Source organism: Danio rerio, chromosome 24 (assembly GCF_052040795.2).
Source record: "Danio rerio strain M-AB ecotype USA chromosome 24, GRCz13ab, whole genome shotgun sequence".
Lineage (NCBI taxonomy): Eukaryota > Metazoa > Chordata > Actinopteri > Cypriniformes > Danionidae > Danio > Danio rerio.
Window position 1 is genome coordinate 19,950,923 of NC_141044.1, and position 14,378 is coordinate 19,965,300.

At 32.8% G+C, this 14,378-nt stretch overlaps 2 long non-coding RNA genes across 3 annotated transcripts in view; both read left to right on the forward strand.

Annotated features, from left to right (window-relative positions):
* Positions 1-14,378, forward strand: part of LOC141380661 (uncharacterized) — a 155,060-nt gene that overhangs the window by 124,407 nt on the left and 16,275 nt on the right. The window lies entirely within an intron of this gene.
* On the forward strand, positions 7,303-10,599 carry LOC147838013 (uncharacterized). The gene is made up of 2 exons (XR_015524875.1): positions 7,303-7,437; positions 9,972-10,599. It is a non-coding gene; the product is annotated as an uncharacterized LOC147838013 (long non-coding RNA).

Here is a 14,378-nt window from a genome sequence, read left to right on the forward strand (position 1 = left end):
CAGCAGCCTCTCCCACCTGCAGCCCGAGAGCAGATCACCCCTCTGCGTACCGACGACAAATGATTTAGCACAGGCAGTGTGAAGGTATTTCCCTTGTACAGTCAAACCGATCTACTTCTACTTTATTTTAACAATTTATTTGGACCGTTTATTCTTTTTTTGTTCACAATCACAGATATTTTAGTGACAGTTTCTGAACTTGTCTGAGTTTATTACATATGAGAGATTACTGCACATTCACTAACGTTACACATCTATAATGATATACTGTATTCAAACAGCAATAAATTTAGTTAAATAAACATGCTTATATAAAGTGTAGTGCAATTATAAATACCCCTTTATTAACCATAGGCTGTTAAACAAAAAAACGTGATGACGTCAGTGATATGCAAATTGACGTATGACGTATAAACCGTATGACGTATTGACGTATGACGTTGTAAACCTCTAGGACTTTCTTTGTGGATTAAGAAAAAAGTTGGTTTTATAGAAAAATATATTTTCAAAAAATGTTTTTTTTTTACACAATAAATATCATTGGAATTCAGTATTCCCCCAACTTCTTTCACCAAAAAAACAAGTCTAAGGTTGCTTTCATTTCACAACTCATACGGGTATTCAGGGAATCAGCGTTAACCCACCAAACATGTTTCACACCCTTAATTTATTCCTTCCACTGATGGCATAAATATGTTAATATATAAGCTCTGTGCTCTTGAAAAAGTCAACAGTTGGTCTGTTAATTGCACCAGACGAGCGCTTGGAGACAAAACCAACTCCAGCTCTCTGCAAACAGTCAATAACGTATAATTATTTATCTGGATCTTCCTGCGCTTGTGTGAACCCCAGAAGCCTAATGATGTGATGTCCATCTTCCTTACATTCAGAATATATATACAAACGCTGCCCGTGTACTAATCTCTAGCCTCTGAGCACTAGACTCAGAGTCAACAACTAATTAAACACGTCTTTAAATAGAAACTGCATGGGAGGAGATGTTTTTCCACCTCTCATATTCATATCATTAACGCCATTAAATACACAGGGAAGGATGCAGAGATTATTCAAACTCAGACTCTGCAGAATTCAAGACAGGCTAGAGGATGTTTGGTCCCAATTCACACGGATAGGTCTGAACGCGTGTGTCGGATAAGATGAAAACCTGAGGCTGTTCGCAAACCTGCAAATAAATGGCGGGATTAAAGGCAAGTGGAAAGGCTCTATGTCATAAATCACAGTCTGGCTGATGGAGAGCCACAGCGCTGAGACTGGAGTAATGCCGCCTTTACATGCATGTGCAGCAGAGACACTTGGATTACAGTGGAACAGGAAGCCGATTTCAGTTTAATAAACGTCACATGATGATACACTGCAGCTACACTTGACAGCATTGAAGTTCTAACTTTAACTTTTTTAACTTAAGGGTGCCTATGATGCAAAATTTACCTTTGGAAGCTATTTAGATGTAGGTAGGTAGGCCAACAGACCTGGCACTACGGAGGGAAAGATTTTCCATTTTTTTTAAATGAAGGATTACTTCACACAAAACTAAAAATTCTTTCTGTCATTAATAACACTCCTGTCATTCCAACCTTCAACCTTATATATTTTATAATTTAAAAAATAGCAATTAAATTATAAAAATTGTGAAAATAAAGCTAGGCCTTTAGTCAAGAGATCTGGTGCCCGCGTCAGGTCAGGTACTGCTGGTATACAGCCTTTAAAATGCGCACACGGCGGCGGAAGCGCACTCTAAACTCACACCGGAGAAAACTGGACTAGTGGGTGACATGAAGAAAAGCGGCCTAATTCATTACATGTTTTGGTTAACTAGTCTTTTAAATACAACTCTCTTAAGCTCTAAAGGGAAAAAACGCAGAGGAAAAATTTACTGTTAAATAAATTTTAGCAGAATGCAACTGCCAGTCATTTTCACATTTGTTTTTCAGTTAGGGGATTTGTAGCCTAATAAAAATGTTTACGCCAAAATGTATCCAGTTTTCATGGTAATAACTGTTAATTTAGTTCTCTTTTTTAGGTATTTTTCTGTAACTACGTGATACATTTTTTTTAAAATAACATTAGATTGTAACTTTTCACTATTTCCTAACACTGATATTGGTTGGGTAATGAAGTATGATGACTCGGTTATGCTGATTTTACTTTATTTATTTACCGGTTATTGAATAGTCTAGTTGAATGTGTGGACATAGTTTGACGCCTTTAGATAAAACTTTAAACATTTATGTTATTTGAAATAAAACTGAAAGAAATAAGGAGAATAAAATAATTTAAAGCACTCATTTGGTGCTGAAGCCATGATCTCAGTGCGTTTATATAAACAGTATTGTTGCATTACCTTCATTAATAAAATCAGTAATAGTGAAACTGTGCATATTATTACTACTATAATATATATATCACTGCCTTCAGTCAGTAACTAAGGCAGTAATGCAAAGTAACAATAAATAATTGAATAAATAGCCTAAATAAAATGAACAAGGGGGGACCAAAATCTATGCCCCCTCAGTTATAACATCCATTACTTTTAGGCTAGCAACGCTACTGTCCAGCACTGCAAAAAAAGTCCCAGTTTGTGAATGTTAAATTGGTTTATTTAGCAGTGTATATAGCAGTATATACTAACGTGTATCCTGTCACATTTGCTGCAACTAGATGTGCAAAAACAGTGCTGTTAAATGTGTGTGTGTTTACTGTAAACTTTGTAATGGAATTTGTGACGCATCATTGCAGAAAAGCTTGAATAAACTTAACCACATATATATTAAATAAACTTATTTGGTATTTTTTACTTATAAGCAATTTTCAGCAATCATAATTAATAATCTGATGGGTATTTTGAGCTGACACTTTACATACACAAACTGGAGACACCAAAGACGTATCTTACATCTTGTAAAATGGGAAAAATAGAAGCCCTTTAAAGAAACAGTCAACCCCAAAAGAAAAATTGTCCCAGAATTCGTTCACACTCAAGCCATCCTCCATCCTCAGTGTATATGACTTTTTTCTGTCAGAAGAAACAGTTAGAGCAGTTTGATTAATGTGCTTTTCTAACTAAAATATTTCTCATTTTCAAATTTTAAACTCACATCACTGAAATTTGCATGCACGTCAACAACTTCTAAGCTGACATATATTCATTCCTGTCTAAAACAATAATACAGTCCTTTAAATATAATATGGCCAACATTTATTTAACATATCTTTATTTAGGCCTAAAAATGTTAGTGTAAGATCGATCTTCAAACAATTGTGTTAATATAAATTTTGCAGTATAGAACAATATTTCAGTCACATTCACATTCTGACATTTTATTTTCACATATTTGTTTTCTTTCAGTTAGTGTTTTCAATGTATATGTAATCACTTTTGTACATTTTACTTTACAGGAATACTAATATGGGACATGTTTTCTATGATCAGTATAGTAAACAGAAATAAATAACAGTAATATAACAGATATACTAAATAACAGAATATAAAGAAATTATATTGTTTTACATTAGTAATATGTTACATGCCAAAAGATATGTATAAATTTTCGTATTTTAAGGTTTAGGGTTTTTATAAGATGCATTCATTTTTTGAAGATGTTTATCTTGTCAGCCTGCTAACATCAAACAATGAATTCAACACCGGCTCATTGGAGATATATGCTTTAGCCTATAGTTTTGTGAATCTGCAAAAACATGTAAACAAACATTTGACTGCATAGGTGAAAGAAACACCACAGGGCAGTCTGACTCCATCACTTTTTGTTCTTTGTAACATGATAATATTTACATTGTCATATTATAAATGAATAATTTTTGATAACACCAAATCAAAATTGCAAAACAATTTAATGGAACCTATGATTTGTAATCAAATACAGTTGTTACCTGTTTATTTCTATATGGAAATTTGTACTGTGTTGGACTTGTGATGCTTGTCTGCTGAAACTTGATTCAACGAAAGACATAAAAGCATTGTAAAATCAAGGTAAATCTGTGAGGTTGCAGTGCATTTTTCTCTCTTGTTTGATTTTAAAAGCTCTATTGTTTTTGTAAGGGATGGGTTTAGATCAGTGTTTTATAGTCTAGGTCAGGGGTGCCAAAACTTTTTTATATGAAGGACCAAAAACCAAATATCATTTTGAGCCATGGGCCGAAGGTAATATCAAACTACATTACATTAAAGCTACCATGACAATTTTCTCATTTATTTCCTAATATTTAAAAATAAATAGAAAACATTACTTTAAATCATATTAGTTAATGCAGTATAGCATTTTAATTATAATTTAATGCAGTAAAAACATAAACAATGATATTTATAACACAGTGTTGTTCAATGCTGAATACAGTACTGTAGCAAAGCAGAATCTGCCTTTGACTTGATTTGCTCACCAAAGTCTCTGCATTGTCGGGTAACAGTACATTTTAACAAAAACAAATAAAGTTACATCATTTAACCGAAACATTAAATTTCAGTTGGCTTTTAACAATAAAACAGTTAAAGTGGCAACATTAAATTTTAATTGACAGTCTTAAAAGGATTCCCATCTTTGTTCCCCTTTTCTCAGAGGGATGGTGGGACAAATCGATGGTTACCATCGACCAACTTTGACCCACAGGCCCTACTTTAGACTTCACTGCTCTTGGTGATCTGAATGACAAGCCTAATATTCTCCTGGATGTGTACAAGGAGGATGTATATTTTTTAATACCCTAAGTAACATATTTCAAGTAGCAAAAATGTAGACAGTGCCCTTCTGTAGATTTGTCATCTGAAACGTGCAGCAAAATGTATCAGAGCAACATATTTAAGGTTTTGCATAAATGTCATCGGAAGCACATATTTCCAGTGAGCCAGGGCTCAATAAATCCAGCGAAATGTACATGTAGTGGCGCCAGCTCTGGTTTTACATCAATAAAGGTGCTCTGTTTTTAGACATGACTAAAACAATCTGCATGCATCAATTGGAAATGAGGTTAGAGCATTAGAAAGACGGAGAGCGTCTCACAAGTGCATTTATTTATGTGGCATGACCTACCTTGAAATTGCAAATTACGATTTAAGTAAGAAGTTACGAAGTGAGAAATTTGCTTTTATCCTCAGACATGAAAGTCGGACTGAAATACACCAAAGCATAAAAAGGCTTTTGTGTATTCAACTCATTTACTAACTCCTTTAATTAGTGCATACAGACTTCAATCATTTTTATATAAATCTAATTAGCTATAGCCCTGTATAAAATATCACTTCAAACTTGGCATCACAGAGTTTTCTCAGTATTTTTATAAATCTGCAATCTCTTGCATGAGCCCTTGTGTTTAAAGAATGTTTCAGTTAACAATTTGTGTCAGGAAATCGTTGAATTGATGATGGAAAGGACTGACATTTCTCTCCTCTGTGAAAACTGTGATTTTACACAAGATAAATGATGAAAGCGTTCACCCAAACCTTCCCAAAAACATTCTGTACTCTTGGATTCTTCATATGAAGCTTGCAACCATTTCAGGGTCATTACTGCTGCACTCATTAAATTGAAAATCTATTAGCTTTGTACTGAAGGCCTTTTAGTAATTATGAGGACTAATTGACTCCCCCATCGTCCTTTTTTACACTGACTGCAGTACCTGAGATGGATCTTTTATAGTACATTTTATCTTCAAAGTTTAAAAAATATGCTCCAGACCCTGTGTTTGCTTTCAAGCTATTTGCCAGTTGATTTGTTTTTCTGTTCTTTGTGTTCTGCCTTTAAAATGAATCAGTCTGCCGGAAAATGTCACATTGATGCAGTAAATGGTTTCTTGTGGTATGGATCTAAATTCACTGCACCGTCTATTCAGAGAGCAATACTGAAATCCAACACTATTCCTTTGAAAGCATCACCTTTCTTTGCCTAAAAGTCATTTTCTTTTTCAATATTGTGTCTTTTGTTACAGTAAATGTGTCTAAATATTCTATAAAACAAGATATAATATAATATTAGATGATATTATGATTTTACTCTTTTTTTATGATTTTTCTAACATTTTTCCATTTTACAAACATATCAAACAACCCTTACAGAAATAATAATAGAAAAAAAAAATATATATATATATATAAATACAAATAACATATTGATAAAAAGTAAATAAATTAATTAAAATAAATAAAAAAAGAAGATAATAATAAAATAAAACCAAATTAACAAATAATGCGAGGCAGATGTCTACATATATACAGTAATCTCAAATGTTACATTTCGAGTAAGGAAAGATTACAAACGGATGTATTATTGTGTTCAAAAGCTGAGGTGATCAGTCTAGATCCAGCTGGAGAGTTTTAACATAGAAAGAAAGGGCATCCCAAATTTTAGGATTTTACTCTTAACAGGATTTCTTAAAATTACGAATAAAATGTTGCACACCTGCAACTCTATATAACATACAAACGTAATTTTTTTTAAAGTAATATTTCACAATATTACTGCATTTATATTTTTACCAAATAAATTTAGTCTAGAAAAGGATATAAAAATAAGATTAGACATTACATTAAGATTTGAAAGATTTCAATAAACAAACCATTAAAATCTAACTGATCATAAATATTAATAAAAAATAACCATTATACAGTAGTAAATAAGCACTAGTTTTTATATATATATAGGAGGGGTGTACTCATATACACACACACACACACACACACACACACACAGTTGAAGTCAAAAATATTAGCCCCCTTTTGATTTTTCTTTTTTTTAAATATTTCCCAAATGATGTTTTACAGAGCAAGGAAATTTTCACAGTATGTCTGATAATATTTTTTCTTCAAGAAAAAGTCGTATTTGTTTTATTTTGGCTAGAATAAAAGCAGTTTTGAATTTTTTAAAAACTATTTTTGGGACAAAATTATTGGCCCCTTTAAGCTAATTTTTTTCAGTTATCTACAGAACAAACCATCGTTATAGAATAACTTGCCTAATTGCCCTAACCTGCTTAGTTCACCTTATTAACCTAGTTAAGCCTTTAAATGTCACTTTAAGCTGTATAGAAGTCTCTTGAAAAATATCAAGTAAAATATTATTTACTGTCATCATGGCAAAGATAAAATAAATCAATTATTATTAATAAGTTTTTAAAACTATTATGCTTATAAATGTGCTGAAACAATCTTCCCTCCATTAAACAGAAATTGGAAAAAATAAACAGGGGCGCTAATAATTCAGGGGGGCTAATAATTCTGACTTCAAATGTGTATATATATATATATATATATTTTTTTTTTTTTTTTTTTTTACGTATGACTTTTACAAAGGAGGCCAACTCTAAGCATAAGCATTATACTGCTATCTCAAATTTCAGTGCTTTATTGTCATAACATTATTTTATTATCATCACATCAGTTGTATTTGCGAATTAGTGAACATAAATCAAGTACACTGTTAAAAATTGTCCCGTTAAAAAACAGTAAAATACTGGCAGCTGCAGTTGCCAGCAATGTACTGTTATTTTACAGTATGTTGCTGTAAAAATACATGGACTACATTGATTTACACAATACTCAAGTGAACTAATTTTGCTCACTGAAAGCAACTGCCTCAACTTGGTCAACTGCTGAATGAGTTTATGAAGTAATGTGCTATATATGCTTAGAAGCATACTTATAATGATAACTTATTTTAGTTAATTAGAAAAGTTCGGTTTAACTCTAATGTCTTATTTTTCACAACAGCACACATACATGTAAATCTGGAATCACCAGAGAGATTCTGACTGCATCAGCCACTAAACAGCCGCTATCTTTAAATAGAGAAACATGCAGAATAACATCAGCAGTTCATTGTTCATCTTTAACTCATACACTAGCTCTACTGTCCTCCACAACGGTGACACACAGAAGAAATTAGCTTCAGGTTTTACAGTAAAATACTGTTTTTCCTTGATTTAACAGTAATCTACTGGCAGCTGTGGTTGCCAGCAATATACTGTTTTTTTACAGTCTACTTCCGTTGTGTAAATTAACAGTATATTACTGTTAAAATACATTTTTACACTGCGTTTTTACCTCTCACACCTTTAACCCTTTAAACCCCAGAGCCTATACTTCAGTTTTAATTGAAGTGTCCACACTACTGAGTGTTCAAGAAACATGGAGCAAAGCTGAAGTAAATTCATTAATTAACTGACTAATTAAATGATAATTGAGGATTAACAATGAACAAATGAAGAAATACTGAAGGGAAAAAACAAGAACAGAACATACAAAACTTTAGTCACAGCTTTATAATGAAATAACCTGAAGAACAACAAATGATTAAATCATTTAAATGATCAGCAGATGATTAAACAACTCTACAAACATCATCACCAGCTACGCTTATTACTTAATACATGTATTTTTGTATAACATCTACTAAAGTTCTTCTTGAGAAAAAGTTAAAGTTTTACGTCACCATCATGGAGAACAGAGTTTGCTTTAGTTGGGCTCTTAGCCCTGTCATTTTTAACATTTATTTATCTTGGCTGCTGCAATTGTTAAGAACTTTGTTTAAAAAGCTCCTTTGTTGAGGCAAGCCAGCCAAAAACTTAAATAAGATCTGGTGATGTTCATATTGCTATTAAATGGCAGAGTCTGTTCTCATTTAGTATTATAAAATGTACTGCTCCTATTCAATGTTAAATCTATTGTTTTACATTATATGTATATATATTGCAATGATTTCTGGAAGTTTTTAAGAATATCTTGGACAATAACACTGCTCTATGGTGTAAATCGCACTCAAAGAGACATCAATAATCAGAATATGAACCTCAATAATGGTGACAACAAATTTAACAAATTAACAGTTTAACTCACAAACAGGCAACTGAAAGTCTAAACATAAACAACAGCAGAATCAAACACAAATAAAGAAAACCGTTAGACCATTATACAACATTTATTTATACCGCAATGCATGCTGGGATATTTGTACAGTGCCACTCCCAGCATGCATTGCAGCATGAAACATTTGAGATGTTACCATTGTTGAGATACAAGGTCAGATTCATGAGGTCTGGGTGTGTAGTTGTCATAACTGAACTGTTTTTGTATGTTATTTCTTAACTGTTAAGTAATTTCAGAGGTATCTTTTCTGTTTCCACTTCTCATTAATTAAATTAATACCTGCAACTAAGCATAAAATCTATTGCATGAGGCCCTTCATCCAGATTTATACCAAAACATTTATCAGAACTAATTTCAGATAAATAGATTTCTTCATTTATTGACTTCCCAACTTTATTGCTATAGTACAAACGTTTTGTAAACTCTGTATTACAGCAGTTGGAAAGTCTTCTTAAATGAGTTCAAGGGTGAAGAACCCAACTAAATCAGCCCCTCACTCCATTACGGTGACACAAAAAAACACCTTAATTTCTGTTGGATCTCAATGAGAATTGTATGGACGTCAAATCAGTCAGTAATAAGTGTGTCTGCTGTTGTTTGTGGAGTTGTTTAATGATCCTCTGCTGAGACTGAAGGTGTTTTATTTTATTTTATTTTATTTTATTTTATTTTATTTTATTTTATTTTATTTTATTTTATTTTATTTTATTTTATTTAATGTTGTAACTCAAGTCACTGTTTGTGTTTCTTGTTTATTTTCTTCAGTAATTGTAATTATTAACAGCAGGTGTTCATCAGTGTCTGAATTCACTCATTAGTGTTCATTAAAACTGTCAGGTGAACTATATTAGTTAACTAGTGTATGAAATAGTGAACAAGGACACAAAGCGTGATTTCAAACACAGACTTTAAAACATCGAATCTGAACTCTGTTAGCTCACAGTTTTCTGCAGTTGGTTACTTTCTCGAAAACAAAAATGATACCCAGAAAGCACTGTTTTTAACAGAATATTACTGTTTTAGTGAAAAAACATTATTTTATCGTAGAATCTGACCGTTTTTTAACAGCAATTTTTTACAGTGTATAAGACGACAATATATAATATAGTAGCAAAACATTTTATGGATTTTAGGACATGACGTTAAACAACTAGAATGTATAAGAATGGAAGAAGTATTTGAGTCACATAGAGGGGGTAATCTGAATAAAAGATTATAACAAAGAGAAACATTCTGGATTCATAAATTAAAACCACATACACCAAGAGGAAAAAATGAGGAATTGGAGCTTTCTGTGTTTCTTTAATGGGTTGGTGTTCAGCTAAAATTTGTGGATCATGGATTTTGAGCATGTAATGATACAAATAATGTAGTGGGAATTTATTTTTTATTGTTTTGGATTGTCAGAATTTAATTGCATTGATATAGACATGAATAAGTAAATGATGATAATTGACATGTTATTTTCCTGTCAAATAAGGTATATATTTCTTGGGTGGTTAATTGTAGTAAATAAAATGAAAATGAGATTGTTTTTACTTATTAAGTGTTCGTCTCACTGATGACGTAATGTGACTGACTGTGGGATAAAAGGGTGGAGTAAGAGGATTGTGTCACACACTGAGGAAGGCATTGTTAATCATGACCTTCTGAATATTATTGACAAGATTAACACACCAAATAAAAAAATGTAAAAAAAAAAAAAAAAACACGAGCGCACAGTGCAAACTTCATTACTCAATATTTTATTTATATCATAAAGTAACTTGAATAAAACTCTACACCCTTTTGTATAAGTGTAGTATAAGGCTTGTGAATATGCTTCCACAAAATCGCACCAGTAATACGGCTTTACCTGTACTTGGTGTACTGAGGTCCAGTAATAAATGGTTAATAACACAGAAAGTATGCAAAAAAGTAATTCACTAATAAATCACTGAAAAGTAATCACTCAACTCAGTTTATAGCAATCACAGAATAAAAGTTCTATAATAATCAATCATGTTCTCCTCAGAGCATCTTTACATTGTATCAATTTATTAAAGGATTTTTTTAAACATAGATTCTGACAAAAGGAAACAGCTGCTTGTTTTCAAGTAATCAATTGATGTGTCAGTGATTGGCTGCTTTACTCAGCACTGCAAAACACACAAACACTCACCAGTGCAAACACAGATAAATATATATTTTTCACTACTGTGTTCACACAACACAATCTCACGGCAATTCGTATTTTTTTTATTTAGTGGCTAATTCGTATGAATTTGTACGATCTAATTCGTACAATTTAGTACGACTTGCTCATTCCCCAATGACGGTTGCGTTTAGGGGTGGGGTTAGCTGCCATGCCTCCTTTTTAAAATTGTACAATTTCGTACAACTGAACCCGTACAAATTCGTACGAATTAGCCACTAAACTGGCAAAACGTACTTACGTTTTCTCGTGAGATCAGGCTGGTTCACACCACCGTTCACACTCTCATGATCCAATATGTTTACATGTTTTCTAACATGATAAATCAGTCATTTGTTTAGTGAGGCTTCTGTGTTCATGCTTAAGTGCTACTCTAATTTCAACATGCTGTTTTGGAGATGTTTAACAGCATTGGTCTTTGTGTTAATATTACAAACCCCGTCAAAACAATAATCAATCTTCTTTGTGTTGCTTGGGAAGTAATGTGATTGAAACCACAGTTTATTGGACTTTCGAAACCTTTCAAGCGATGGAATAGTGATAGGTTTCCACCGAATGTGCCATAGCACATTACCATAAAGTTGATCTTATATTAACTCTTCTTGATGCCTACACCATCCAACACATGCTGCGACACTTTTATAGACACTCTCCACCAGCTCCCATTGACAAAAAAAATGACTTCCAGCTTCTATGACAGTCACATAGGTGCCAGTGTGAATGCATGGTAATGGTTTCAATAAAGGGTGTTCTTGAATTGTTTCAGAGAGCTTGGCACCTGTAGCACCTCCACTGAACTCAGCCTGGCTCTCTACAATGTAAGACTCATAATGGTAACTGATATCATTAGCCTTTTGGCTTGACTACTTTATCAAACAACTAATGATGAGTTGCTAATGTTACAAGGTGTCCACATTCACCATCTCAGAGAGCAGTCTTCTAAGAATCAACATCTTTAGTTTGAAAGTGAGGGGGACATAATGATTGAAAAGCCACACAATTAGATGGAAAGTTAAATTTTTTGGTAATCTTTAATGGTGTTTAAAGTCTGACCATTTACTTCTGCGTTTGGAGTAACAGTTGATATCAGTTTGATGGCTTCAGCCACAATATTCTTAACCACAACCCCTTACCATTAGCTTGCTATGAGGAAATGATGCACACACAAAAGCCCTGCCCCTACTCAATTTTCCAATTCAGTTGGAAGTACATCAATATTCTGAACTAAAAGTCTCAGAAACTTCAGATTCATGTGGACTTTAATCATCCTTTACCAAACATTTTAAATACCTTTCACAATTTCACAGCTTGGTTTGTATTTTATTTGTACAGCATTAACTCGGTGTCAGACTACAGTTAGCTACTGTATTTGTATAACAAATCTGTGGTAAATGTAGATATTCATGTACATTTATCTACCACTGCATACATGCAATCATCTTGCTCTTATTCATGTTTACGCACCGACTTTATCACAGGCAGCTTTCAATAGCAGCTCAGACAAACAACAACTGATGAGGCATCTACAGTATGTATATCTACAGTTGAAGACTAAATTATTATAAAAAAAAAAAATGTAGTTCTTTAGTGTTGAATAGATCAAGGACATTTTTCACAGAATAATTTTTTCTCCGGGGAATGCTTGTTTTGTTTAGTTTGGTGGTAATTAAAAAAATGTAAATTTCAAAACTGTAATGTCAATATTTTTAGCCCCCTTAAAATTCTTTTTTTTTTCAATTGGCTAGAGAACAAACCATTGTTATTCATTGAGTTGCATAATTAACCCAACTTGCCTCGTTAACCTAATTAGTCTAGTCTTTTAATTGTATTGAATACTACAATCTTGCAAAATAATTAGTAAATTGTTATGTACCATAACAGCCGATTTGAATGTCATCACGATTGAAAGAGCAACATCAGTAGTTATCAGCTGATAGATACGGGGCAGTAGGGACCTTCTACGTCTACTGGTAGACTCTGAAGGCCGTTATCATCCATCTACCTGGTTAATCATATACGGCTGCAGCCGGAAGTTAGCGATAATAATGTATATTATTTATTAAAATTCCCTTTAATTGTATTTAATTAACGTCTACCCCTACCACAACTCTAAACCCAACCGCCACAGTAATAAAAGCAAATTTGGATCTGGAGTCTTCTGTTAGTATAGCTGATTAAACACGAGAATTATTTATATTATTTATTAAATTTCCCATTAATTTTATTTTATTAACGTCTACCCCTACCCCAACCCTAAACCCAACCATCACAGTAATGTAAAAACAGATCTGCATCTGGAGTATTCTCTATTAGTGTAGCTGATTAACCATGTGAATAAATGATAACAGCCTTCTGAGCCTACCTCTAGGCGCAGAAGGCCCCTACTGGCCCATATCTATCAGCTGATAACCACTGAAAATTTGCATTAAATCCATTAAAGTCCATTAACATTCAAAGTGGGTGGCTATAACAAATTAGTTATTATTATTATAGTTTCGTTATTAAAACTATAATGTTTTAAAATGTGTCAGGAAGAAAATAAAGTCTCCATTAATCAGGTCTTAGGAAAAAAATTTAACAAAAATAATCATTTCAAAAGAGATAATAATTTTGTCTTCAACTGTGTGTGCAAAAACAATATTTATTTATAATATTCACCTTATTCTCCGCCGACGAGCGGGCGCTGCCATTTAAATCTTTTTGGCTCGAGACTTCATTATGCTGCTTGATGCTGCAATTTGATATTTTCTTATTATATTATTTTACTTGGTCTGTATAGTCATGCAGACATTTGTTGGCATAGCAAGTAGTTTGACCATTTTCTGCCATTTTTTATTCCTAGTCATAGGCGACTGAATCATAAGTTCTAAGACAATCGCGAAAACAGGTGCACTTCCGCATTTTAGAATAAGGTCAATAAAATACATCTTAATATTTTATGTGATGTAAATACTTCAACATACTGATTAAATACAGATTTTGTGTTCGTGCACTTTAAGGTGATTAAACTAATAACTAAAAACCTTGATTTGAGCCCTTTTCTTTGCACAACTGGTGACTAATCTCTTCTTTGAGTTCTTTTTTTAACTCTAGCACATTTATAGTAATAATTATAGGTTAGCGTTTAACTGTGAGAAATCTGTAACTTCTTTTTTGTCAAGGTCTATGGAGATCATCAAGCCTTTTTTTCGGCACTTGGCAGAATTGAAGATGTCATTACCCTTCCCTTTACAGCAGCGATGAAATGTCAAACCTAACCAAATAATTTCCCAGAAATGGTCAACTATCATGGAC